This window comes from Dendrobates tinctorius, unplaced genomic scaffold (genome assembly GCF_039654945.1).
Source record: "Dendrobates tinctorius isolate UK_male_01 unplaced genomic scaffold, ASM3965494v1 ptg000070l, whole genome shotgun sequence".
Lineage (NCBI taxonomy): Eukaryota > Metazoa > Chordata > Amphibia > Anura > Dendrobatidae > Dendrobates > Dendrobates tinctorius.
Window position 1 is genome coordinate 10,308,173 of NW_027361738.1, and position 26,769 is coordinate 10,334,941.

Below are 26,769 nucleotides of genomic sequence, written 5' to 3' on the forward strand. Positions count from 1 at the left end.
CAGATGGGTTGTGCAGTCTCCTTACTAGCGCTCTCTATGAAGTTCTCCCAGTACTGAGTTACACTGGAGTTCCTCCTTTCTGATGTTATCCACACTCCACTCGCATGGCAGACAGCCGTAGCCTTTTATCTCTCTTGGCTCGCCCGTCGCTGTTGTGCCTTCGAGGATTACGTGGGAAAAGGGCATTTACAGCTTCCTATTCCTCTGGTTTCTGGTGCAGGACCGTTAGTTTCCATACACCCTTGGAGACCAGGCTCCAGATCATGTGCTATCACTGGGACTGAGCTCTCCCCTTTCCTCAGTCTCCCTAGCTCTTCTCCTCCACGTCTGCACACGACGCCCTCCTCACACTAACTGACTCACTCCTTCCTGGCCCCCAGAGACAGCTCCCCCCCCTCAGTTCTGGGTTCAGAGCTCCCTCTGCTGACCCGTAGTGGGAACTGTGTTGCATGCAGTGATTAACTGCCAGAGAGACCCTTCATTGCTTCCAGGCATGACATCATTCTCCCTGGAGGAAGGCAATGCCACTGTGGCGACCATACTCCTGGGGGCGCCACACTAACAAATCAGAGAAGAGAGAAGTTGGGTCCTCCAAGGTCCCCTGATACCTCCACCATCCCCCCAGGCCCTCCAGCTTCATACCCCAACCCTACATGTCATCTGCCGGCCAGTACCCAGCAACAATAGGGAATTTTTCCTATTGGTTCCTTTTGATCACTGTGAGAGACCCTATCACAGTGATAACAATAAAAATAGTAAATCAAATTCACCTTTGTCACCTTTTTAGTTAGTTAAAAATTGTAAAACATTTTTATTTTTTTCCATTCTTTGCAGTTGTGATTGGGGTTAGATTTGAGGTTAGGGTTGGTGTTTGGGTTGTGTTAGGGTTAGGTTTGTGGTTAGGGTTGCATTAGGGTTGTGTTAGGGTTAGGGTTGTGTTATGGTTTGAGCTGGAGTTAGAATTGCTTTTTTTTAATCAAAAGTACAAAAAAATGACGATATGATGGCTAGTGTTGAATGCAAGTTCTCGCTACACAAGTTTGTATTGGGTGCTCGGAGTATTGCGAATCTCTGCAAGTTTTTACTTGGGTATCTAACAGCCACAAAACATGCAGAGCAGGGACTCGAGCATGTCACTCGAGCACCCACAATATTTGGTGCATGCCCCAAATTGAAGTAGTGAGCACTTGCGCTCAACACTAATGACGACATATTCAATATGATAACCTAATGTTATCAAATTCACTATACCTCTGGATAAAATCCTTGAGGGATGTGGTTTACAAAATGGTGTCATTTGTGGGGGCTTTCCTTGTTTAGGCACATGAGGGGCTCTATAAAATGCGACATGATGTCCGCTCTCGATTCCAGACAATTTTGAGTTCAAAAAGACAAACTGTGCTCCTTCCTTTCCGAGCCCTGCCGAGCGCCTAAACAGTGGATTTCCCCCACATATGGGGTGTCAGCATAGTCAGGAGAAATTGTGCAACAAATTTTGGGTAACATTTTCTCTTGTTACCCTTGTGAAAATAAAAATTGGGTCTAAAGTAAATTTTTTTGTGAAAAAGTTGTCCATTTTTTCCTTCCACATTGCTTCAGTTCTTGTGAAGTAACTGAAGGGTTAATAAACTTCTTAAATGTGGTTTTGAGCACCTTGAGGGGTGCAGTTTTTAGAAATGTGTCACTTTTGGGTATTTTCTGTCATGTAGACCCCTCAAAGTCACTTCAAATATGATGTGGTCCCTAAAAAAATGGTTTTGTAAATTTTTTTGGAAAAAGGAGAAACCACTGGTCAACTTTTAATCCTTAGAAACTTCCTAGCAAAAAAAAGTTATTTCCAAAAATGTGCTGATGTGAAGTAAACATGTGGTAAATGTTATTTATTAACGATTTTTAAAATTTTTTGCCAAATTTCCATTTTTTTCATATATAAATGCAAGTTGTATCGAAGAAATGTTTCCACGATCATGAAGTACAATATGTCATGAAAAAACATTCTAAGAATCAGTGGGATCCGTTAAAGCGTTCCAGAGTTATTACCATATAAAGTCACAGTGGTCAGAGTTTTTAAAATTTGGCTTAGTCATTAAAGTCAAAATTTCCACGGTCACTAAGGGGTTAATATTAATTTTAATCTATTGTTGTGCACAGAGCTCAGTGTAAATTAACATTGAGCGGCTGTAATTGCCAAGGAACAAGCATGATACATTCCCAAAAAATGCTGGTGTTCCATTTCCATTTCTTCAGACTGGCCTACCGCCTCAACACATTAATCTAACTACCCTGTGTTGTCCATTCAAAACCTTCTTCACAACCAGGTTCCTCGTATCTTGTTTTCACACACATTATGTATTTAATAGCCCTCTGTGTCTCTACTTTTACATATTCTGGCTAGCAAACGGTTCATGCAGCATTATATGAACACCTAATTTCTTACATTATGGCTGGTCAGAACGATGAAAGCAATTGTTACCATCCACCTTTCGTGTCCTCCCAATTTCCTCATAGATTGTAAACTTGCGAGCAGGGCCCTCTTTCCTCTTGGTATCTGTTGTTTATGTGAGTATTGTTATTCTGTAATGTATTTTATTGTCTGTACAAGTCCCCTTTAAAATGTAATTTCTGCGGAATATGTTAGCACAATAGAAATAAAATTATTATTATTAGGGTCATCAAAGATATAGAAATACTGGGTAATTGCCCAGTTTTCTAACTCCGTAAATATGAGCCTAGTTCAGTGTTCCATGACACAAGGTTTCTAAACTCTGCTAAACCCCATGGTTTTGGTGGGACAGGCAGACAACCTAATGTGTATAAGGTTGATGTGATAAGAAGGATGAGGCATGTTACATTTGTTACATTTTAACATGTTCCATTCTTTATTTCATTCTTTATTTGGGTGGAGATGCCACCTCAAATTGTGTCTAGCAGCAACTTTTTTCCCTCTCCCCATTGAAAAGAAATGCAGCAACATTTACACCAGGTACAAAAAAATAATAAAATTTTATGTGTAGTGACAGCACGTGTTTAAGGGAGTTTTCACACCTGGTGTTTTTTTGGTGGGGTCAATAACTGCTAGTAAATAAAACACAGCATGCACTTTTATGTAAATTAATATGGTGGAGCTGTTGTCTGGTCACTCCACTGTATTTTCTTTGCCCTATTTTAATAGATGTTAAAATTAGGTCTTATTTAGTGTTATATTCAGGTATGTTCTAGGCAAATGTGTATGTTATGTTCATGGAAAGCATCTGCCAATTATTTCCTTCCTTAGAAAAAAAAAGTCGAAAAGTGTAGAAAATACAGAAAACTTTATTTTTAAGGTTTTACACCAAAAAAAGAGAATTGAAATCAAATACAAGTACAACTTGGAATGCAAAATATATGACCTCATCATATTAAGCATTTATATAAAGATGATAAGTTATGCTATGCTGAAAATCTGGTGTGATCCTCAAGGTCAACAATGATTTGGCCCTGAGGGAGTTAAGACATCGCTAAAGGTAGACGTTCTCTTTACAGTAAACACATTAGTAAGCCAGTGTGATATCAAGTGCTGGAGGCTGAGGACTGCAGTAAAATATAAGGGTTGCAGAATCACAAATTTTTTGCATATTTATAGTTTCTTAGTTTCTGGCCTTGGTTGAAGCACCTTTGGAGCAGAATCTCATGATTCCATGCTGTATTAGACCTGCAGGCACAGTCTACCCCTTGTGTTAAAATAAGTTAGATATTGTATCAATAATAGGAAGCTGGAGGTGGTCACACATTTCCTTTCCATGACCAAACTATCAGGTCCTTGCAACTTTGCTCATACCAGTCAGTGTATTGGTCTGAATGTGGTAGAAGTCCAGCTCAACAGTATAAAATCTTCAACTTCATTTGTATATAATTAAAACATGCCCACATGCATCTGAAAGGGTGCTCAGTTCACCACGAAAAGCAGAGAAACACAAAGATGTTCACATCTATGGACTAAGGATGCATCTGAAGATGTTTTAATCATACAAATAAGGTTGAATGTTATGAATGAGTCACCGTAGGAGGCAAAAACAGAAATACTAGCTAAGTCCAGAAAACCAGAGAAGTTGGCAGCTATCGGATTGCAGACCTCTGAACCTATCGACAACAACTAGCAGTAGCCGTGGGGGGTTCCTACGGTGCCCTAGACCCCTCGATCACAGCCGGAGAACTAAATAGCCTTAAGACAGAAAGGGGAAATCTAAACTGCCCTAGAGCAGACCCCAAAGCAATAGGCAGCCCCCAACATATAATGACGGTGACGCAAGATGAAAAAACACTCACACAGATAGAAAGATAGGCAGAGCAAATGATGGGGCCCACAGCTAACTAAATAGGACAGGATAGAAAAGCTGCTGTCTGCAATCCGCCAAAACCCTATATAAACAAGAGCCAACCGACTGATAGGGAAAAAAGCCCTGAAGACGCTAGGCTTCAAAAAGACTATATCAGTACTCAGGTATTTTCTGAAGACAGAGCAAAAAGGAATTCGGCTCACCCCAGCAGGGAATGGCAGAAATCCAGAAAAAAAAGGCAAAACAAAACCAAAACACAAATGCAAAAAGCAGAGCAGAAAACTTAACTTTTGAGGAGCAAGAATCAGACTGGTCTCCTAGAATCCCTCTGAGAAATCACCAGCAAGGCAGAAGGGCGTCGGCTGCCTTATATCCAGTCAGCAATTCCAGTCAGCATCATCCTGCTCAGGTGCTTGGTAATCAGCCTCACTACCTTCCTTCACCAGAAGAGGGAGTTCATCAGACCTCAATGGTGAAGGGGAAAATGAACTCACAACAGTTGAAGATTTTATACCGTCGAGCTGCACGACTTCTACCACATTCTGATCATCATCGTTGGGGACAGCGAACTTCAGTCCGTTCTTCGGAGGGACTAGGCAACTACCGCAAGCTGGCTTTTTAGCCTTTTCTAATGTACTGGTCTGTTCACTTGTTAATAATAGTAGATTAGAGATGAGCAGATCTTTTGAAATTGGGATCTCAGAGTTTCCTCAAAAATTTGATTGCGTTGAAATAATTTGCAGCAAATTGCAATGTTGAAAATCCGGTAAATGCATTAAAAATGGAGGGGGAGAGGAAGATAGAGAGCATGTGATGTTATAGCTGCAAGGTATAATGGGGAAGCTCACCTGACCGCACTCTGAGTTTTCATCAGCGTGTGAAACAGTATAGGGCATTTTTTGGGGGGGCTGATCCTCGTGAATCGAATGGCAGAATGTTCGAATTCCCAAGGACTTAAAAATTTCAGAAAATTCAAGTCAAAGTGGAGCCTTTGAGGATCAGTCCGTTCATCTCTACAGTAGATACTATAATAACTATTTCTTAGGCTATAATATCAGAGCTTGATATTCATTATTTTATATTTATAATTATCTAGCCGTAGAAAACTACTTAATAAGTTATAACAATGTATCTTTCACTGGAAAGTTACATAAAGTGGACAAAAGTGGCCAGTTTTTGCTCTTATTTTATTTCTGCTACTTCCTTGAGGAGTCCGTTTCTAATTTATTTTTTATGTAGACTTTTTGATTCTGTGCTATATTTTATCGTTTTTTGACAGATAATTGTCAAAAAGTCTTTTCTGCATCTTTGTGCAAACTTCTGTATTCAAAACAATATAAAAAAATCGCTAACAGATATAAAGTCTTAAAACATTTACTTATTTGTAGAAGTTTAAGTATTAAAAGCAGAACAATTCATGTTTAGGTGACCTTTATTTATTTTTTTACTATATTTACTGGAGTGAGAAATAAATTCTTCAACTGGAACTTTTCAAATAGACCACAAAACTTCCAGCAACATTGGTGATATGAATATTTCATAAACCTTGTACTCAGGATTCTGACCTGCAGACGGATAATCATTTAAGTATGAAAGTGGATCAATGTAATGAGGCTAAGAGTTTGTAGAATGTCATCTGGGGTTTTATTTCTTCCATGCCGATTTGCAGTGCTTTTTTATGGAGTTTCTCACTAGTATTGCCCTCTTGCTTTGTGATGGGAACTTTTTGCAAAGAATAAATGCAACATATTGGTTTATTCTTTATTTTGACAAAATACCTAACTGATGTGATGTCACGGATGTGTCAGAGGCTGCAGACTGTTGCACTGCATCTGTCTGCAGAAGGACTCGTTGATTTGCATTGCAGACTAGTGGCCACCTCCCCCGGTGTTGATAACCACACCTGGACTTGGGTGTTTATAACTCCCTACTTCCTGTTGGGATGTGCGGGTGTTATTTCCACTTCTCTGTTGAAGCTTGGAGCTGTTGCCGTCTGCTGGCGTCCTCTTGGAGTTTGGAGAGTGTCGGTGTTTCTCTCTGAGTCTACTCAAGCTAAGTGTCCCCCTGGTTTCATTTATCCTTACTGTCTTTAGTATTAGTGGGATTGACTAGCGTATATCCTGTCCTTCCCGATGTGAGGCTTTTTCACCAGGGTCACACAGGAACTAGGTATCCGATCAGCGATAGGTGCGGAACCTATATAGGGTTGGTAGGACAGACAGGGTGACGTTAGATCAGTCTAGGGGTCTCCACTTACCCCTTCCCTAGTGTTTGGTTCCCCTTCCCTTATCCCTTTGTGTTGCAGTTAGTCTGTCCTACACTGTGTGTGACATTTGGGGTCTAATATTGGGAATAATGGGGTATCTTTTGTCCCAAAAATTGTCTGTCTCTTAGATATTGTACATATTTTGGCGAGACCAACCAATCATCTGATGTGCATCAGAGCCTTCCAACTCTTCCACTACAATTGATGTCAAGGGACAGGAGAATCGGCAAGTCAGGAATTCAAGTTTCTTTTGTTTTCAGGGGAGATAATCCACAGCCAGAGATGTCTACCAGCAATTTTCTCCTCTCACCCATTAGGCTAGGTTCAGATTGCATTAGGGCAATCCGTTTAACAGATCCTTTAAACGGATGCGCTAAAAATGAGCCCAAAATTGTCTTTTTGTGGTGTATTTTTGCCATCGCCTTAATGCATGCGTTAACTCATGTGGTGCGTTAGGTCATTATGCCTCTGCCTGCGTTTGCAATAGAGTTCTATGGCAGAACAAAGGTTTCCGTTCACTGTGCGTTTACCATAGCGGACTCGAAAACGTGGTAGTCCGCGTTGGAAGGTGCATCAAAATCGGACCATTGCAAACGCATGCCGATTTTGACATGCGTTAGGATCCGTTACACTAATGGAAGTCTATAGGTGCGCTAACATGTCCGTTACATTGCGTTAGTGCTGCTTACAAACAGATCCGTTAAACGGATTGCCCTAACGCAATGTGAACCAAGCCATAAACACACATGAATGCCGAGAGCGATGGCTGTCAACAGAATGTTCATTAAGCAGACAGCTATCTCATCTGCATGACCAGCCTAAGATTTAATCAGATCATCTGTGTAGTGATAAACAAATGCCTATTGCCTTTTTTCTTAAGAGATTCAGATAGGAAAGCATAAAAGAAAATTAGTGTGCAATCGCCTTTTATAGTAGCCAAAGTTGGTGAACATGTATGATTTAATCCAAAGTTAATATATTGGTTGAAAATTAACAACAAATCATTATTTCAACTGACCGATGACACCGTCTTATCATCTGAAATGAAGTCAGCCGTATTTACATTTTTGTTTCGACAACTGAAGGAGAGATCTTTCATCCAGAAATTTGAAAGACTATTCCCAGATTTATGTTGACCACCTGTATCATTAAATATGAACAGTCAATAGGGACTAAAAGGGCCATGGCTACATCTGTGTCACGATTGTTCACCCGACCATGGTATTTTTCCATATTTCATAATGTGTATGACCATCTTTAGTATCATCAATAGTAAATGAACACTTCTATATCTCCTCTGTTTTAGTTTTCCTAATCTTTTAGTGACTTAATTTGCTCAGTTTTGGCTGATTATTCAACTCTGATCTGATTTTTATTGGCTCTTTACAAGAAAAAAATCGGAAGTAGTCTGAAATACAGCCGCTGCACTAATCTTTCTATTTCCTCTCACTCTCGCCACTTCTACCAAAATTCAGATAAAAATATGAGGTTGTACCAGGAAACCTCTAAGCCGGCTGCACCTGTTCATTTATGATCTTGTTTTCGTGTATGTTCAGCACCATGCTTTCTGATCAGCCTAGGATGTGTATCTTTCATCACTTCTTCCTATAACCTGCAGTTGAGATTTTTTCCTGAACTGATAGATTTATTATTAGATACTATATGCTCTTTAAGGCTATGTGCCCACATAGCGATTCGTAAGCAGAATATTCCTGGGCAGAATCGCACACCCTGCTCCCGGGAAAACGCATACGGTTTTTGATGCGCTTTTTTAAGCGTTTGTCAAGTGTTTTAGCATGCATTTTCCCATGTGTTTTTGCCCATACAATTGATGGTATGTGGAATCACATGCGATTCTGCAAAATTAATGAACATGCTGCTTTTTTACCGCTAAGCGATTCTGCAGCGGTAAAAAACGCACTATTGGCTCAACATGTGCGTTTTCAATTACGATTGAATGGAATGCTTTTCTTAAGCGTTTCCGTGGCAGAATCGCGCATTTAAAAACGCCGCGGAAACGCTTAAAAAATGCTACGTGGGCACATAGCCTAAAGCTTTGCCAGGAAATAATATTTTTAAGAGAGGGGTGGAGTCCAGTAGTAGAAGAACAGGCACAATTCCTTAGCTGTCTATGCTCAGAAGATAGCTGCTGGCAAAATGAGTACTTAACATCAAGCTGTGGGCCCCAAAGATGCATGTTTAGGTCACGCAAGTGCATGATCATTATCTCTACTGCTCAACAATGGCTGGTATTGCTCTGATCATGGGAATATACAGTACTTATGGTAACAAAATATTGATTTATTCTATACCAGGTCAATGTTCTTTGTTATACTATTGCCAAGGATTACCCTTGCTAGTGTTCTTTGTGAGTCAAGTTAGGAACTTTAGATATTTCTGGGCAGATGAATATAAAAAGCTAATGTCATGTCTATGGAGAGAAGGTATCAATAAATCTTGAGTAGAGGGACGAAAAAGGACATCTGTCTTATCCACTATTATTCTACAAAAACAAGAGACCCTTGTTTCAAGGAGTAGTCTATTCTGTAAGGAGAGCTTCATGAGTAATGTAGTTATGACCTACTGTGACACATTACAAAAAAGGGTACAGAGAGATATATTGCTCTCAGCCAAAAATAGAACTGGACAGATTTTGAGGAAAATGACATTGTTCATAATCTTCAATAATTATGCCATGCTCCACACAGGGGAGTATAATATGTCAGATCGGCCTGTACAGTTCTTGTACTTGTAGCTTGTGTTCCATGTTGTGCTTTTTCATTCTACATTACTGGAAAATTAAAATAGCACCAACTGCTTAATATAAACAGGGCACATGCAAGTGACAAACCAGCCTCTGAAATATCCTGAACTTGATGTGTTTTTGAACTTTTTGGAAGGCTCACTTGTAAAAAATTAAAGAGTTTGGAAGAGTCCTTGAATATACGACAAGGTGGCCCATCATAGGATCGATACAGTGCACTATGAAAGCCTTTGCTCTTTAGTTTACATTCATATAAAAAAGATCAGAATTTGAAGAGGTCCTTTCAGAAGATCATATGGACCAGTTTTTGCTTTTATTTTATTCCTGCTGCTCCCCTGATTGTTTTTTTTTTATTTGGTGATAGTTTTATGGTCTTTAAAAAGGAGGTGTTGCTCACAGAGTAATTTTGCATAGCTGTCTAAAGATGTGTGCCCATAGAATTTTGCGAAACATGCCCCATTGATAAAACCATAAACGTTTGCAATGAGTAAAAAGGCCTATGTTTCTGAACACCGTATGATGAATTAAAAAAAAACAAATCCATTTTCCGGGGAGAAGCGGACAAAAACTGGCCACTTTTGACCTGGCTGTAGGTGATCTTTAAGAATATTTATCATGAAATAAAAAGGTCTGAACAGAGCTTGAACGTTTTAAGAACAAGTTAAAGTATTAGAAAAACCTTCATTGTAGGATATCTGTCTTCAGCTTGTTGTCAGGAGGCTAAGACCCATATTGAGAATGAGGAGCACTAGTGAGCATGTGCAACCACTGCTCCATTTACTGTGTATAACTCATGTAGACAACTAAAAGACAGTTAATGAAGCAGGGCTTGCACATGCGATTCATGAAGACAAGTGTTGTTCACACAGATGTTTTTGAGGGGCTGTGTTGGAGTCGTAATGAATCTGGAGTACACCTGAAATTCAATACCAATTCATTAATTAAACAACATATGGAATCACTCACACGGCATGCCCCTGTCCTTCCCCAGCTCTGCCCATTTCGGAGGAGCTTTGAGAAACTGGTGTGAAGGCGCAAAACATTGCAAAAGTTAGACACAACTTCTATTTGCGCTTATAATTTTAAGGTTTTATCCCAGAATTCTGGCATGAAAATTTTGATTAATTTGGAAGTTATTATTTTTCTGCATATAACCTGAGATGCCAGACAGAAAAAAAACAAACAAACAGAAAAAGTGCAGTGCTCTGCTTACATCTTCTTCAAGATTGGAGGAGCCAAGCAGAGCAGCGTGTCTTTCTCTCTAAAGGCGAGATGCCGACTGCAGAGTGTCCAGACACACCAACTGAACAAGAGAAACAAACCCTGCTTAGCTATAGAAATGTTCCAGATTCCTTGACGTTGGCATCTCACCATGTCCTGACTAGATATGAGCTATTGATCCTGGGAGGTTTAAGTTTGATTGAAATTTCATGAAATTACCAGTTTAAACTAAATCAAACATTTTGAGATACGATTTGCGGTTCGCAAAAAACCCCAAAACTTGCCCAGGAACATTTCACACTGCTGTGCTGAAGCATCAGAGAATGGGCTAATGTCATTTTGGGTTGCTGCGCAGGTCTCCCCATAATGCCCTGCAGCTGTGATACCTTACGGATTATCAAACCAGGAATGAAACAATCAGAGGAAAAGTATTATAGAAACTCGAGCCTGAGTTCTGTAGCTTTTACCAACTCCTGGTTTTGGCTAACAAATACTGATGTGAAATACTGACCAAATACTGATAGTGGGACCATAGCCTAAGGCCCTCTCTCCTGTAGAGTGCAAGCTATTATGGTCAGCAGGAACCCCTCTATCTACTGTAGAGTGTAAGCTCTACTGATCAGCACAATCATCTCGCTCTCTTTCCTGTACAGTGTAACCTCTTGTGGTCAGCGCTTCTCTTTCTCTCTGGTAAAGTTGAAGTTCTTATGATCAGTGGGGTCTTCTCCTGCTCTCATGTAGAGTCTAAGCTCTTATGGTCATCAAGGTTCTCGCTCTCCTTTCCCTCATGTGGACTTTCACTACACTTTCAATACATGTTTCAGTACTGGCGGAAAATAGAGCCAATTTAAATTCCAAAAGATCTGCTGATCTCTGGTATTAACTTTGGATTGTATAAGATTACAGCACCGTCATGCTGGTCCTTTTTTGACAGCTAAACTGTTCTTTACAGTGCTGGTTGGGACATCATTGTATGTATTATCTCTGTATTGTGAGTTTGTGTCCATTACTTCTGTATGCTAATATCACTCTGTGATGAAGGGGTTATAGTGTAATGGGACCCTTTTATAAATATTACTATGAGGCTAATGGTTACTTGTTACTATATTGCTCATTTATCAGAATGTGAACCACATAAATGTTGATTTATCCATTATGGAACCCAGTCTGATAATTGAGGGAGATGTACACTGAATGTATAAGTGTTTCCCATAAGAACAACTTTCCTTTCTTAATCCATAGTTACAGAAGAGTTATTTATCATACAGCCACTATTCAAGATTAATGGGCGACAATTTCATTTGAATTTCCAACTTTTAAAACCATTTCATTTACATGTTCAACATTCTCTGTCATTGTTATAATATTTCGTTAAAAGGGTAGGAGAACTGTTTTCTTTGTATAGTTGATGTAATGGAGCCATGATAACATTCTTTCTCTGAGGCCATTTTTTCTCTTTGTCTTTTTCTAGACTTTTACCTTTCACTACACTTGTTAGTGCTATTCTATATTATGTGTTAGGGTTCTCATCATGTACAAGTGCGACTTCAATACCGTGTTACACTGTAACTAAACTGTGATGACAGAAGCCATATAACAGTAATTTGTCCTCTAAAAGTCATGCAGTTTTTATTATGCTCCATTTCCACCTTATTCCTGCTGTGATTAATCATTTCTAAAATTTCAGCTTGGCACTCAACAGCAAGGTAGTTAAGAACTGCATCTAGTAGAATTTGTCACCACCTTGGCAACTTAGACAAGAATGCAACAATAATGTTTTCTAAAGCCTTTACTCTGTTAACCCCTTGATGTGGTCTACTTTGGACTTCTGAATGCTGAGCTTTTTTTTTTCTCTTTTTCTCTTTCCGTGTAAAAAAAACACAACTTTTTTCATGTTCTGTGAGACTTAAAAGTTTGATCTTTGCAGGGCAAGTCACATTTTTTTAATTCCCCAGTTTGGGGTATACAGTACTTTTAAGATTTTTGGGGATATAATGTAGAAAAACAGCAATTCTGCAATTGCTGTTTTTTATGGTGAACATTATTCAGCATAAATTAAAAATGATTCTGTGGAATATTATGATTATGGCAATGCAGTATTACTTTAACAACCTTTATTAGGTTAATTCATGCCATAATACAGTGCTTTATAATTGGAAAAATCAAATTTATTAACTTTTTTGCTGGGAATCTTTATTGAACTTTTTGACTTGTATGGTCCCAGTAGAGGAACTTGACCAGTGTTGCATTTAAGCTGGCCAATCTGGAAGGAAATGAATTAAAACACCATATTATGCTTTATCCTTTATGCTGATGACACTCAGATCTACCTCTCTGGCCCAGATGTCACCTCTCTGCTGTCCAGAATCCTGGAGTGTCTATCAGCCATATCCTCCTTCTTCTCCTCTCGCTTCCTCAAGCTCAATGTGGACAAATCTGAACTCATCATCTTTCCTCCATCTCACAGATCTTCCTTACCTGACCTATCTATCACAATTAATGACATCATGCTTTCCCCAGTACTGGAAGTCCGCTGCCTCGGAGTAACCCTTGATTCTGCTCTGTCCTTCAAACCGCACATCCAAGCTCTTTCTACCTCCTGTCGCCTCCAGCTCAAAAATATTTCCAGAATCCGTCCTTTCCTCAACCCTCAATCTACTAAAATGCTTGTGCATGCCCTCATCATCTCCCGCCTCGACTACTGCAACATCCTTTTCTGTGATATCCCTGCTAACACCCTCGCATCTCTCCAGTCCATCCTTAACTCTGCTGCCCGACTAATTATTCTTTCTCCTCGCTACTCCTCCGCTTCTCCCCTCTGCAAATCTCTGCACTGGCTTCCATTCCCTCAGTGTATCCAGTTCAAATTACTAATACTGACCTACAAGGCCATCTATAACCTGTCTCCTCCATATGTCTCTGAACTAATCTCCCGATACCTTCCCTCACGTAATCTATGGTCATCCCAAGACCTCCTTTTCTCCACCACACTTATTCGCTCCTCACCCAACCGCCTCCAAGACTTCTCCCGAATAGCCCCCATCCTCTGGAATTCTTTGCCCCAACATGTCCGACTATCAACCACATTCGGATCATTCAGACGGAACCTGAAAACCCACCTCTTCAAGAAAGCCTACAGCCTGCAATGACTCCGCTACCTCCTCACCACTACTGGAGATATCATCTCAACCAACACCGGAACTGCTGCAACCCACCAACCTACTGTCTCCTTCCCCACCATCCTGTAGCATGTAAGCCCGAAAGGGCAGGGTCCTCTCCCCTCTGTATCAGTCTGTCATTGTAAGTTTGTTTACTGTAGTGATATCTGTAATTTGTATGTAACCCCTTCTTATGTACAGCACCATGGAATCAATGGTGCTATATAAATAATAATAATAATAATAATAATATTAATGCGGTCAATGAGCCCAATATACCTTTCCACAAAGTGTGGTATTTTTTAACTCTTTCTTCTCAGAGCTCACAGCTTGTAATGAACAGTGGACCTGATGCTGTCATTGTTGCGTTTCCTACTTTATACACTGCAATAGTTTTGTATTGCACTGTAATATCTCTACACTTGTAAAGATAATTGGCTACATATTAGGTCCTGACTCTGGATAAGCTTAATATGCATTCATTCAATGCAGACCTGGGGGCAAAGGGTGAATACCTCTCTGACATGGTGAATTTACCTGTTTTTAGCATTTTTGTTTTTTCCTCGTGTTGGAATATGTTTGGTGCAACAACTCCATTCCTGTCTATGAGTGTTTAGTGGCTAGATTTCTATGCTGTTTATAAAGTCAGAACAAAAAAAACCTCCCAGAGGCTCACACAGGAAGAGCATGTGACCGTATTTCCTGTTTTCCTGTGTCTGTGTATGAGAGAATCAGCCTGCTGTAGATGCTGCACAGATAGAGACACACAAATGATTTACTCCTGATCTACTAAGCTTATCATATATTGTTCCTGATTGTTCCTGAATAAAGAAGCTCTGTTGTCTCACGCTTGGAGAGTATCCTGAATAATCCACTGCCAACAACTCACCTTCTTCCAAAAGCCATAACTTTTTTTTTCTGTCCACATAGGCAAGTGGGGGCTTGTTTTTGTGGGACATGTTGCACTTTTGAATGACACCATTCATTTTACCACATAGTGAAAACGGGTGTGGTGACATTGTGGAAAAAACACAATTCTGACACTGTTTTTTGGGAATTAGTTTTAAGACGTACATTATGTGGGAAAAATGACCTAATGATATGGTTTTCCTCATCATTACAATTACAGTGATAGCGATTATAATTCCCTAGGGTTATTATTTTAGTGATAAAAAAATAAACTGTAAATTTGCCAAATAATTTTTTTTATTGTGTTGCCATTTTGCAAGACTAGTAACTTTTTCTTTTTTTGTTCAATGGAGCTTGGTCCCGTATCCCAAGCGAAGAAATGACTTACGCGAAACGCACGTTGGGGTATGGGACCAGCGCCAAGGCAGGACGCCCAACATGGGTAAATAATACTAAATTGCCAAAAAATGCCTACTTGTTGTGTTTTCTCCTTTTGACTTACTTTTGAATACTGACAGTGCCCCCTGATGCACCTGCACTTTATTTGCCTGTTTGCACATTAGAGTATTCCTTCTCTGGGATAACATATTAACATTTAACAAATAAGGGCAATTGTAGTATGAAATTATATATTTAGGTCCTTCCTTGTCTATGGCTCCCCTTGTTTGTTTGAACCCTGGGTCATCCCATGTGAGACTAATAAAGTACCCTTTGCATTTATTCTATAAATTGATGAATATTTGTTTGTAATGTGCGTGTTTAATAAAAGAAACTATTTTGTACTTTTATTGGCATAAAAAGGCTCAGTTTCTCCTTTATCAAATGTTTGTCATGAGTCACCAATATATGGGTACATTTAATATTTGGTACTAGTATTTTCTTTATAGAATATAGAGTGATGCCTTTTACTTTCACGGGAAACAAGTTAGTGGCTCTTTGGGGCTGAAAATCTCCAAACAAGTTCCATTTAATGGGGTTACCCCATTGGACAACCCTAGCTAAATTTGCACTTCTTTTGGACTGTAAAGTCCTGAGATTGGTCAAGAATAATGGTAATACAAGATTTTTGTAACTTTAGGTGGAAAAGAGCAAAATAAATGATGAATGTCAGAGTCACCAGTGCTGGAAGCCTTTCATACAGCTGCACTCCATTCTAGTGACTTAAAATTATCCCAGGTGTCTTCATGTGATCCAGAAAATCCTTAACCCCTTACTAACATTGGGCGTAATAGGACGCTGATGTCGGTATCCCCCGCTTTTATGTAGACTCCGGTGGTGAACCCACATCTTTTCTGGGACATGTCAGCTGTTTTGAAGAGCTGACATTTGCAGCCATAGCCACTGGTTGAATTGCGATCCACCCGCGGCTATTAACTAGTTAAATGCCGCTTTCAAACGCTGACAGCGGCATTTAAATGGCGCTTCCAGCCATCGGGCCGGAAATGCGCTCACCGGTGACCCGCGTAACTGGATCGCGGGTCACCAGTGCATCTGCATGACAACCTGAGGTCTCATGGAGACCACTATGGTTGTCAGTGCCGAATTGTTATGAGCACCACCCAGTGGTCGGCGCTCATAGCAAGTCAGTAATTCTGCTACATAGAGGCGATCTGATCATCGCCTCTATGTAGCAGAGCTGATCAGAGTTGTGCCAGCTTCTAGCCTCATATGGAGACTATTGAAGCATGGCAAAAGTAAAAAAATGTTTAAAAATATAAAAAAATAAAAGTTTAAATCACCCCTCTTTTGCTCCATTCAAAATAAAACAACAAAAAAAATCACACATACACATATTAGGTATCACTGCCTTCAGAATCTCTCGATCTATGAATAAAAAAAAGGATTAACCCGATCGCTAAACGGCATAGCGAGAAAAAATTAAAAACGCCATAATTACTTTTTTTGGTCGCCGCGCCAATGCATTAAAATGCAATAACGAGCGATCAAAAAATCACTAAAAATATCAGCTCTGCGAGCAGAAAATAAGCCCTCACCCAACCTGAGATCACGAAAAATGGAGATGCTACGGGTATCGGAAAATGGCGCAATTTATTTATTTATTTTTTTTAGCAAAGTTTGGAATTTTTTTCACCACTTAGATAAAAAAGAACCTAGTCAGGTTTGGTGTCTATAGCATTTAGTGAACCTAGCAAAATATCCAAGTGTGGGATTGCACTTTTTTGCAATTTCACTGCACTTGGAATTTTTTTCCCGTTTTACAGTTCACGACATGGTAAAACCAATGGTGTCATTCAAAATTAAAACTCGCCCCTTAACCCCTTCACTGCCAAGGGTGGTTTGCACGTTAACTCCCGGGCCAATTTTTACAATTATGACCACTGTACCTTTATGAGGTCATAACTCTGGAACGCTTTCATGGATCCCGGTGATTCTGACATTGTTTTCTCGTGACATATTGTAGTTCATGTTAGTGGTAAAATTGCATTCAAATAACTTGCGTTTATTTGTGAAAAAAATGGAAATTTGGTGAAAATTTTGAAAATTTCGCAATTTTCCAACTTTGAATTTTTATGCCCTTAAATCACAGCGATACGGCACACAAAAAACTTAATACATAACATTTCCCACATGTTTACTTTACATCAGCACAATTTTGGAACCAAATTTTTTTTTTGTTAGGAAATTATAAGGGTTTAAAATTGACCAGCGATTTCTCATTTTTGCAACACCATTTTATTTTTAGGGACCACTTCACATTTGAAGCCACTTTGAGGGGTCTATATGATAGAAAATACCCAAAAGTGACACCATTCTAAAAACTGCACCCCTTAAGGTGCTTAAAACCACATTCAAGAAGTTTATTAACCCTTTAGGTGCGTCACAGGAATTTTTTGAATATTAAAAAAAAAATGAACATTTAACTTTTTTTCACAAAAAAAATACTTCAGGTTCAATTTTCTTTATTTTACCAAGGGTAACAGGAGAAGTTGGACTGCAAAAGTTATTGTGCAATTTGTCCTGAGTACGCTGATACCTGATATGTGGGGGGGAACCACTGTTTCGGCGCATGGCAGACCTCAGTAGGGAAGGAGCGCCGTTTGACTTTTTCAATGCAAAATTGGCTGGAATTCAGATCGGACGCCATGTCGCGTTTGGAGAGCCCCTGATGTACCTAAACAGAGGAAACCCCCCAAGTGACCCCATTTTGGAAACTAGACCACCCAAGGAACTTATCTAGATATGTGGTGAGAACTTTGAACCCACAAGGGCTTCACAGAAGTTTATAACGTACAGCGGTACAATTAAAAAATCATATTTTTTCCACAAAAATGATCTTTTCACCCCCAATTTTTATTTTTCCAAGGGTAACAGGACCCTAAAAGTTATTGTGCAATTTGTCCTGAGTACGCTGATACCCCATATGTGGGTGTAAATGACTATTTGGGCGCATAGCAGAGCTCGGAAGGGAAGCAGCGCCATTTGACGTTTTTGGCTAGAATTGAGATCGGACACCATGTCGCGATTGGAAAACCCCTGATGTACCAAACCAGTGGAAACCCCCCACAAATGACACCATTTTGGAATCTAGACCCCCCAAGGAACTTATCTAGATGTGTGGTGAGAACTTTGAACCCCCAAGGGCTTCACAGAAGTTTATAACGTACAGCAGTACAATTAAAAAATCATATTTTTTCCACAAAAATGATCTTTTCACCCTCAATTCTTATTTTTCCAAAAGTAACAGGACCCTAAAAGATATTGTGCAATTTATCCTGAGTACGCTGATACCCCACATGTGGGTGTAAACCACTATTTGGGCGCATGGCAGAGCTCGGAAGGGAAGCAGCGCCATTTGACGTTTTTGGCTGGAATTGAGATCGGACACCATGTCGCGTTAGGAAAGCCCCTGATGTACCAAAACAGTAGAAACCCCCCACAAATGACACCATTTTGGAAACTAGACCCCCCAAGGAACTTATCTAGATGTGTGGTGAGCACTTTGAACCCCCCAGTGCTTCACTGAAGTTTATAACGTCCGGGCGTGAAAATAAAAAAATCGTATTTTTTCCACAAACATGATCATTTAGTCCCCATTTTTTTATTTTCCCAAGGGTAACAGGAGAAATTGGACCCCAAAAGTTGTTGTCCAACTTGTCCTGAGTAGGCTGATACCTTACATGTGGGGGTAAAACACTGTTTGGGCACATGGCAGAGCTTGGAAGGGAAGGAGCACCATTTGACTTTTTCAACGCAGAATTGGCTGGAATTGAGATCAGACGCCATGTTGCCTTTGGAGAGCACCTGATGTGCCCAAACAGTGGAAACCCCCAATTATAACTCCAACCCTAACCTCAACACACCCCTAACCCTAATCTGAGCCCTAGCCCTAACCCTAGCCCTAACCCTACCGGGAAAATGGAAATAAATACATTTTCTTTTAGTTTTATTATTTTTCCCTAACTAAGGGGGTGATAACGGGGGGTTTGATTTACGATTTATGGCGGTTTTTATGTTTGGCGGCTGTCGCACGCTAAAAGACGCTTTTTATTGTAAAAATAGTTTTTGCATCACCACATATTGTGAGCTATAATTTTTCCATATTTTGACCCACCGAGTCATGTGAGGTCTTATTTTTTGCGGGACGAGTTGACGTTTTTATTGGTACCATTTTCGGGCACGTGACATTTTTTGATCGCTTTTTATTCCGATTTTTGGGACGCAGAATGAACAAAAACCAGCGTTTCATGAATTTCTTTTGGGGGGTGCGTTTACACCGTTCCGCGTGCGGTAAAATTGATAACGCGTTTTTATTCTTCGGGTCAGTACGGTTACAGCAATACCTCATTTAGGTCGTTTTTTTATGTTTTGTCGGTTTTTTGCAATGAAAACAATTTTATATAAAAAATAATTATTTTTGTATTGCTTTATTCTGCGAGCTATAACTTTTTTATTTTTTTGCGAATGATGCTGTATGGTGGCTCGTTTTTTGCGGGACAAGATGACGTTTTCAGCGGTACCATGGATATTTATATGCGTCTTTTTGATCGCGCGTTATTGCACTTTTTGTTCGGTGGTATGATAATAAATCATTATTTTTTGCTTCGTTTTTTATTTTTATTTTTTAAGGGGTTCGCTAAAGGGGTTAACTAATGGGACAGTTTTATAGGGCAGGTCATTACGGACGCGGCGATACCAAATATGTGTACTTTTATTGTTTTTGTTTTTTTTTATTTTGAAAAAATGGATTTATTGGGGAATATTTTTTTTTTTTTACTAATTTATTTAGCGATTTTTTTTAAATTATTTTTAACACTTTTTTTTTTTTTTACTTTATTACCTTGTCCCAGGTGGGACATCACTGTCCTGTGACAGATAGCTGATCTGTCACATCACAGATCACTGTGACAGATCAGTGATCTGTCACAGGCACTGCTGCAGACTTCCTCATGCCTGAGCTTTGCAGGCAGTGAGGAAGTCAGCTCCCTGCAGGCCCCCGTCGCCATCTTGGATCCGGGGGCCTGTAGGGAAAGAGCCCCCCGCAGCAGCGCTGCACATTGCGCTGCTGTGGGGGGCTCAGGGAAGCACGGAGGGAGCCCCCTCCCTGCCGATGCTTCCCTTTAACCCCCGGTACACCGCGATCGCATTTGATCGCGGTGTGCAAGGGGTTAACGTGTCGGGGGCGGTCCGTGACCGCCCTTGACACATTGTGCCGGGTGTCAGCTATGATAATTAGCTGACACTCGGCCGCGATCAGCGGCGCTCACCACGTGGGCGCCGCTGATCGCGATGACGTAATATTCCGTCCATGGTAATTAGGTCCATGGTCACATGGACGGAATATTACGTCAATTGTAGGTAAGGGGTTAATAAACAAGCTCTCCTTTTATCAAATTTATCATGTTGAACTGGATAAAGGAAGCAATAGAGGCTGCTGAGTGGAAAAATCTTTTTTTTTCTTTGTAAAAAATTTTGTTTCTCCATTGCAGAGATATTAGCAATCAAAGTACTTGACACCTAATGAGTCAGTTTTTGAGCACAAAAGGATGTCATCATATAGTTTTCATTAGGGGCGTGACCTTCTTCCCCCTATATGATGCTGACTAATCATAATCAGGCAGCACCACTCAAAGGAATGAACATGGCCACAATAGCTTAGATTATGTTTTCAGTTGGTGAGATGTCATGATACAGCTCTGATCTCTTGCATGTGTAACATGGTACGAGTCGGTGGCCGTGGGAGAGGTACTTGTTTCCTACACACTGACACGTTACATGAAAGTGGGGGTTCTGGCTGGGTGTGTGGACATGTGCTGTGAGGGCGTTAGGCCTGTGCAGGCCGCATGTAACCAATATTGCTGATTTGCCAGGACCAGATGTTGGATAGTTTGAAAATAAACTTTTCACTGAATGGGAACAGTGTAGGGAATATGTATAAGAAATTGTGGGTGCACAGTCTTATGAATGTTTCCTTCACAACTAGAAGCATTTTCCACACAATCTCCTTCCTTCGTTTCTCTACTGTTCTCCTTTCTTCTTTACGCTCTTTACTTGTCCTTTGTCTCCATTGTTTCTCACTACTTCACCACAGCCCAGCTGAATACTACAGTCCTGTTTCACAAGGGTCCTTTACTTTACCCGCAGTTCTGCATCTTCTTTCTCCTCAGGGTGCCAATATGGCAGATACTTATCTTCTCTAGTGCTGATGCTCTGGAACTCCCACCAGGGACAATCTATTAGTCTCATGCACTCAGTCCTGTCTAGGCCTGTTACCTTCAGGAGTTATAAACTCTGGGCCTGACTGCTAGGCATCGTCTCCTAGGACCTGTCTCCGATTGATCACTCTGTTGCTTCTGCTCCAGATCTCGCTATCTCTTTCTTCGGTCCCCTCTAACTTTATGGACACCCAAGAATGCGGGTATGCTCACAGTTGATCTTAGGTCCTTTCTCTATACACTCCAGGCCCTATCTGACTTACTAACAGGAAATTGTCACTTTTCCTTCAACTCAGCCCCTCTCACTCTAGGCTAGTCCCAAACATTAACTCTCACTATCCCTATCGTCAAACTACACACATTAGCAATATTACTAACATCTTTAACGCACATCACAATTCACATTACATTTCACTTTTCACATAATATCACTTAACATTAAACTTGTTTCTTTAAGATGGAAACGTGGAGAGTATGTCCATCTCCTTACATATGGGTCATTGTGGGTGGAGTGGCAGTGCAGCTGAGTTTACCTGTGTTACATAACAAACACTTCTATCATCTCACAGCATGGTCACTTCTGCTCCTCCACCCACATGATCTGTCTAGAGTAGTGATGAGTGAATGTGCTTGGATAACGTCTTATTCGTACATGCTTGGGTGTTATCAGAGTATCTTCGACGTACTCGGATAATATGTTCTAGTCCCTGCGGCTGCATGTTTTGCGGCTGACAGCTGCAACACATGCGGGGATTGGCTGTTTGCTATCTGGTAACATCCAATTGTACTTCATGAAAATTAAGTGATTGGGGGCCAAGTACTTTAATTGCTAATATGTTCCCAACAGAGAGGTGAAATGAAAAAAAAAGCACAAATGTTTTACTCTGCTCTGCAGCCACTATTACGTCCTGTGTCAAATTCCACATGGAGAAATTTGGTGACAGGTCCTCTTTAAATGTATTATTTAAAGAGATGAACAAGGGTCTATTTTTCTAGGTCAATTACATCATTTTTGTGAGGTGTGACACATTAATGTGCCCCATCCTGTTTATCTATAATTTGCAGGTTTCTGATTTCAATTTTCAGGCCCAATACCAGGAGGCCTCAATCTCCACCTTTAAAATTCCCACCTGCGAGTATTCATCTCTGTGTGAGCATACACATTAGGCATAAGCAGTTTATCACAGCAGTTAAGATTGTCTGAGCTGATCATCCTATTTCATTTTAAAGTCTTTTCCTCTGCTCTATTTTACCCAAGTGCTTGTGGTACATTTTATCTCTATTTTCACAAATCATTTCTCTCTGTAATTGACACTAAGTAATTTGTAAATGGTATGTTATCACTTATCTGTGTTCGGATCCCTCTACGCTTGTATTAACTGTTCCTTTAAGTATTGCAGTACATTTTCCCTCTGGAGAGAGCTTGCAGGCAGCTAGGATTGCTAATGTAAACAGTAGCTAAACAAATATTGCTATCTATATTCGGAAGGAATGTTGTGTTAACATTTTTGATACTTTTTTTTCTTATCTCAGCTAGACTTTCCTGGTGAACCTGATTCCTGAGCTAGCTTTCCAGCAGATTTTTCTGGCACATGTTGTTAGTGGTTTGTGGAAGACAACACAGGGACAAAAACATATGAAGTCACAAAAATGACAGAATCAATATCTCATGTTTATAAAGACTATCAACATGATGTAAAATAACAGGCACTGCATGTTATTTATACATATAAACACAGTGTCAGACTGGGGCGCTAAAGGCCCCGTCTCACTAAGCAATCTCGGTAGCGAGATCGCTGCTGAGTCACAACTTTTGTGAAGTAACAGCGATCTCACCAGCGAGATTGCTGTGTGTGACAGCGATCAGCGAGCGGCCCCCCTGCCGGTATCGCTGATCGCTGCAAGAAATCTCTGGACATTTCTTTGGTCGCTGGTCTCCCGCTGGCCAGCACGCATCGCTGTGTGTGACAGGCGGGAGACCAGCGATCAGGTGTAAAAAATAATAAAAAAAATAAAAAATATAGTTATTCTCACCTTCCGATGTCCCGTTCAGCCATCCCGCCTCTCTCCACGCTCCGGTCCCAGTGATCCTTTGCACGAATGACCGCGAGACTTTGTTATCCCGCGAGACCGTGACATCTCGCGGTCATTCATGCAAAGGATCACTGGGACCGGAGCGTGGAGAGAGGCCGGAAGACTGCGCGGGACATCGGATGGTGAGAATAACTATATTTTTTATTTTGATTCTATTTTTTACAGGATGGCCAGCGATGCCGGGCGCTCAGCATCGCTGTGCTGATCGCTGGTGAAGCTGTCTGTGTGACAGCTCACCAGCGATCACATAGCGACTTACCAGCGATCCTGACACCTTGATATCGGTGTCGGGATCGCTGGTAAGTCGCTTAGTGAGACGGGGCCTTAAGGGCCCACTAGTAACATTGACTTTGGGGGGGCCCACTTTTCACCTGCATACAAATATTACACTACCCTCGTTCACAAATGTATCCATATCTCTACAGTATATAATAATAAACTGGGTAGTTTGGTTAATGAATAAGATGCAGTTTTTTTTTCTATACAGAGTAAATCATGTGAATTATGCCAAGTACTGCCTACATAGTGGGGTTGGGGGCCCACATTGCACAGGGGATTCCCGTTACCCTATGCGCCAATCCGAGCCTGTATATACAATCTAACAGTTATGAAGTATTATTGGGGCTAGTGGTGGATGAACCTGTGATTGTTTGTCTGAGGCGTGTTCGGCTAAACATCTACAAAAAAGTTTGATTCCGGTACCCCAGCGGTCCCCAAACCTGGACCCCATTCAGATGAATGGGGATCCCAAGCATCTGCATGACAGCGCGGCAAACACATACTCTGATTGGTAGTAAGATTATTACCACCGGTCAGAGTGCTGCGCTTTCCATGCTGTCAGATGACAGCATGAGCTTGCAGCTGTTAACAGCGGTAGAAAGTTTATCACCAGTCACAGGCATCGCCTAATGAGAAAGTACTACCCCCATCAGTGTACGCCTGCTGTTGCTGATAACAGTGAGAGCAAGCGCTGCTGATGAGAGTATTCATCAACTGGAGCTTGTGCTGTAAATAATTAAATTACAAAAAAAAAGTGATGTGGGGTCTCTTTTGTTTATGATAACCAGCACAGGCAAAACTGGCAGGTTTGGGCTGCAACCCTCAACTGTTAGCTTTATCATGGCTGGTTATCAAGAATGAAGGGGTCCCCACACTTTTATTTTTTTAATTATTTCAATAAATAATTTAAAAAATGGCATGGGATCCCCCCATTTTTGACAAACTGGCAATCCTCACATGTGTTGAGACTGCTAACAGCGGCAAATCATTCAGCCGCAGGGACTCGAACATAATATACGAGCACGGCCAGATGCTCGGACATCACCCGAGCATGCTCGGATAAGAAGTTATCCAAACACCTTCGCTCATCACTAGTAGTGACAAATGATGCTTTCTGTAACACATTTTACTGTTCAAAAGTGCAAAAATGTAAAAAAAACTATACATATTTAGCACCCCTCAAAACTTAGTGTTATTCCCGCAATCCCACATGTTTCTTTCTACCTTTGTGTCTTATATCATCTCTATATGCCCCTCTGTGCATCCAAGCTGAAAGAGTGCTCTTATTTATACACTGCCAAAACTATATTTCCCAGCAGCACTTGCTTCTCCACAGTGCTGCAGACCCCTCCCTCTTTTTCCTGTGTGCTCCTAACTAGCACAATCACTCTACATTATCATCAATCTGCTCTATGCGTAAAATTCACTTTATGCTTCTATGCACTCCACTCTCTGCTCCAGTGTCCTGACCAATTTTATCTTTTGTCATCTTTATCACTATAGCTGCCTGTGTGTTTTTATATCATTACTAGCTGGTTTCTCTCAGAGCCCAACTCTCTTGCATTTCTCCACAATGGAACTTGTAATTACTAGGCAGTGCAGATCTATGTTTGTTGCCTGCCTCTGATAGATCAACATGGCGAAACTCCAAATGCTGCTCTGTTGATGCATATGGCAGAGGATTGTCTTCTGTCATATGTATCAACAGAGCAACATCTGTAGATTTATATCTCTGTTTTCCCACCGCAGACAACAAGCAACTCAAATCCTCTGCGACTCTCTTTATACAGCCCATCTTGCACCATAAAACTCCTCTCATTTCACTATGCACAGCCCCATCATGCAGTACCAGCAGACACCAGCATTGCTGTGCTGCAGCTTCCTGGCATGTGTATTGCACTGAAGTGATGCCCCCCCACCCCATACAGGGGTATCATTCCCCACAGGAGAGGCTGCGCATAATCAACCAGCAACATTTCAATTTCAGCAGGACTTCTAAAATAGAGCCTGGAATGCCATCCTTTGGGACTAGGGTGATCTGTGCAAAACGGGGCAGATGTTAAACTGAGCTATACAGTATTGGCACAAATGAATAAATATATGTATACTTTTATGACAAGACTCTATTTTTTATTTTTACTTTATTAGAAAACTATTTAAATGCTTTGGTTGTTTAAACATTTTCACCTCCACACTGGCTTTAGGGGCTCAGATGCACCTTAAGTGAAAATTATGTTTTTAAAGTCTTTGGTTCTAAAAATGACAATGGATGATTTTAGATATGGAACTATGTGACAAAAACTGTTGGGGCTGATTAGTATTTGAGAAGGATAAAAGGATGTATTATGTAGACCAGTACTTCCTACACCGTGAGGTGCCCACTAGTTGTTGGGGAGGTACAGCTGGCAGAGCAGTTTTCATAGAAGCAATATGTGCTACACAATCCTTCTATGGCTACGGTATTACTTAGTTTAGCAATATAATAGACTCGTTTCATACTTATTGTAATGTTATATTGAGTTCAAAACGCAAAGACTTCCATTAAAGATGGTGAGGCCAAGACGTCGTCTTGTTTTATCTGATAAGGCCGCAGTGTAAAAAAATTTGCAAAGCCATCATATAGACCAGTGCTTCCCAAACCCCATCCACCCGTCCTCCCAATACATCATATTTTCAGGATTTCCCTAGTATTGCACAGGTGAGAGAACCTGTGGCAATTTCTGATGCCTTGATAATAATTCCTTCACCTGTGCAATACTAACAAAATCCTGAAAACATGATGTGCTGCGGGCTGTGAGGACTGGAGTTTGGGAAAACTGATGTAGACAAATAGTGGATGTTCTGACTTATCTATATTCTTACATTTTTGCACATTTTTTTTAATTTCATACTCAGTCAGATACATGACCAAAAACTATAGTGGAAAAAGAACAGTATAAGTTCCACTCTTCTGTTTTGAAAGGTAGCAATAACTGTAAAACAGGAGAATGCTACAAATGACATTTTTTAGCATACCTTGATTGCACTACACTTAGAAGACTAAAGCATAATACAAGCCGTCATTGGAGATACAATGTAACAGATATTT

General features: G+C 40.5%; 1 protein-coding gene across 1 annotated transcript in view; it reads left to right on the plus strand.

The window, feature by feature from the left end:
• SKAP2 (src kinase associated phosphoprotein 2) overlaps nucleotides 1-26,769 on the plus strand; it is a 330,712-nt gene that overhangs the window by 21,379 nt on the left and 282,564 nt on the right. The window lies entirely within an intron of this gene.